Genomic DNA, 3,400 nt, shown 5'->3' with positions numbered 1-3,400 from the left:
CCATTTTGGGTTTCTCTATGTATTCCGTGTGTTCATTGGTTTTTTGTTTTCTCTTAGGTTAATTGAAGATTTTTAAGATTTGATTTCATCTTTCTATTGACTATTTATACCTCTCTTAAAATTTCTATCCATGATTGCAATGCAGTTTACGTTTATTCAGTCTATCTGTGAATAATAATTTATCACTTCTAGTGTAATAAAAGGACCTTAAAACAATATATTCCTAATCTTCTTCCCATCTTCTATAGTATTATTGTTATAATTCTGTTTTTACATATATATAAACATACCTTGCTACTGTCTTTACTTTAGGTAGTTATATTTTAGAGCAATAAAATGAGTAAAAAAGAACTTTAACTTTATTTTTTCCCTTTTCAGTTCATTTTATTTCCTTTTGTAGAATGAAATTTCTGTATGGTATCCCTTCTGTCTGAAGAACTTCCATTAACATTTCTTCTAGAGTAGATCTGATGCCAGTATATTGACACAATTTTTTTTGTTTGATCTTTATACATCTATGTTATGTTTGTTTGCCCCTTGCACACAATATTTCCTTTTAGTCTGGCTGCCTTTAAGATTATCTGTATAGTTTTTAAGCAGTTTGAATATGATATGCCAAGGGCGTGGTTGTGGGTGTGTGTGTATATGTTGGTACTTATCCTGATTTGTGTTTTCTGAGCTCCTTGGATATGTGGTTTGGTATTTGTCATTAATTTACAAAAAAATCTCACCCATTATTTCTCAAATGTTTCTTCTGTTTCATTCTCTCTCTCTCACTCTTGCTCTCTCTTCCTTCTCCTTCTGGGATTCCAATTGCCCATATGTTGGTTATTTATTATATCGCAGTTCTTGAATGATCTGTTCTTTCTCTTTTTAGAATATTGTTCTCTTCCTGTATTTCAGTTTTTATTACTTCTATAGACCTATACTCAAGGTCACTAGTTCTTTCCTTAGCTGTATTGAGTTTATAATGCATTTCTCAAAATCATTCTTTATCAAGGTTTTTGTGGTCTTTATTTCTAACAGTTTCATTTGAGCCTCTAGTAGTAGCATGTATTTAGAATAAAAGTTTGTTTGGCAGTGGATGTATTTTCCAATGTCAGCTCTACCCTTAGCCTTAAGTCTTCCTTTTGCATTGGGTCTCAGAGAGGTTATCTCTCTTGCAAATTAATTGTTCCTTAGTGGTTTTTAGCTGTGTGGAGGTGTGAAGTGGGGCATATTCTTTGTTGTTTTCGTTATGCCTCAGTATTAGGCAGGCATTTTGTCCTTGGAATCCATGGGGACTACCCTAAGTGGTGTCTCTCCCACCACAAATTAAAATTATTGTTTCCTGGAGGAAATAGGGAACAGGAGTCCAGGTAGAGTTTCTTGTTCTTCCTACAGTGTATGCTGTTCCCATCCTCCATTTGTGCAACATGAGGGAGACTTTCTCAGAACTTTGCCAATCTTTTCTGTAATCACAAAGTGGGATCTGTGAAGGAAAAGCATGAAAGAAGTTGTAGACTTCCTCTATATATTCAATCACCAGGAACTTCACCCCCTCTCACAAATATACAGTTTACCAACCTCCACCAATTTGTCAGTCACCCTAGCTAAACTCTTCTCATGGATGTCCACTTACATCTTGCCCAGACAATCAAGTATTCAGTAAGTGTCTGTCTCTCCCTAGATTCTGATCATCTTGAGATGTCAGTACTGTGATCGGGTCCAGAAAAGTTGTGAACCTGCTGTTGGTCCAGTTTTTTATCAGGAGCAATGCTCTTCCCAATTTCCTTCATTTCTAAGTGAAAACCAGAATTAGTCTGGCACAGTGGCTCACATCTGTAATACCAGCACTTTGGGAGGCCTAGGGAGGAGGCAGGAGGATCACCTGACACCAGGAATTCAAGAACAGTTTGGGCAATATAGCAAGACCCTATCTATACAAAAAATTTTTAAAAATTAGCTGGGCATGGTGGTGCCCACCTGTAGTCCTAACTACTCTAGAGGCTGAGGTAGGAGGATCACTTGAGTCCAGGAGTTCAAAGTTACAGTAAGATGTATAATAATTGTGCCACTGCACTCTAGCCCAGGTGATAGAGCAAGACCTTATCCCCCCCCCAAAAAAAAGACAAAGACAAAAGAAAACCCACCAGAATTGCAGCTCTAGTCATTTTTGTTCATAGTTTCAAAACATCAAGATTCATTGCTTTCAAAGTTCAATCAGTTGTTCTTAGGCTTTTTCCTTATAGTGACATATCCCTTCTTGTTTCTAATGTACAGCTATCACAAAGCCTCCTGTATTTGTTCTTTTTGGATGTCATCACCTATTCAGCCAGCAGCAATATCAAAAACAAAGCAATAATTTCTTCCTTTCCATGTAGGTGCCCATATTCCCACATCTATTCATGTTTCAAATAAAAAAAAAAAAGAAAATCAGTACCATATGTATATCATATATCCTAAAATGCATTTTTTCCAATTTTTTTCTAAATATGACATTTTTGGGGAAAAAGAATACAAATGAAAATAAGGCTACTAAGGTCTAGAATGCTAGCTTACTGAAGGTTACTTGTAATGCCATAAGTTTATTGCTGTCTACAAAACAAAACAAAAACCCAATTTCATCTCTTCACTATTGCTTGCAAGAGTGTGCATCCTACATTCTTGATTTCAGTAATAAATCTCAGAAAAAAAAATGAAGCCTATAAAATCAGGTAATTACTAGTTGTGCAGTCTTAGGCAACTAATTTTACTATTCTCAAGTTTAGTTATTACAATACTTATAGTACTTCCAATATAGCATGGGCTGCAGTAACACGTAAAAGGCTATGCTCAAAATGAAGTAGAATCAAGATTTTCCCTGCTTAACAGTGTAACACGAGCACTACAGAATCACACAGATACTAAGTTCTCAACCCAAGTAGATGTATTCTGAAGCTGGCTCATATGGACTCATGAGATCTGATTGTTAAGTTGTCAGGAATTTTACAAGCTGTTTTTTTAAAACGTTGATAGCTTGATATTGTCTTCATGGTGGAAATATTTGTACTAGAGATTACTACAAATTAGAGCTCCTTTTCCCCCATTAGACAGCTGGTTTACCAGCCTACCACTACATGTGCCTGGGCATCTCAGTCATATGGAACACACAAAGCCTCAGATGAATTAAACTCCCAGCCAATTTTGGTTTTCACTTGGAAATGAAGAAAGTTGGGAAGTGCATTTCTCTGGACCTTACAATGGCAAAAAGCTTATTCATGATCAGAAAATGGATCAGTTGGTTGACAAGTAAAAACAATAATGGATCATTAGTCCATCTCATTCATAGTATAATAGCAATGCATATAGATATATGTCAAGATGATGCAGTCTGGCTTTTCATTCTCTGATGTTACTAAGCAACTTCAGGAAAACTGAC

This window comes from Propithecus coquereli, unplaced genomic scaffold, assembly GCF_000956105.1.
Source record: "Propithecus coquereli isolate 6110/MARCELLA unplaced genomic scaffold, Pcoq_1.0 Scaffold31, whole genome shotgun sequence".
Lineage (NCBI taxonomy): Eukaryota > Metazoa > Chordata > Mammalia > Primates > Indriidae > Propithecus > Propithecus coquereli.
This window is presented reverse-complemented; position numbering follows the sequence as displayed.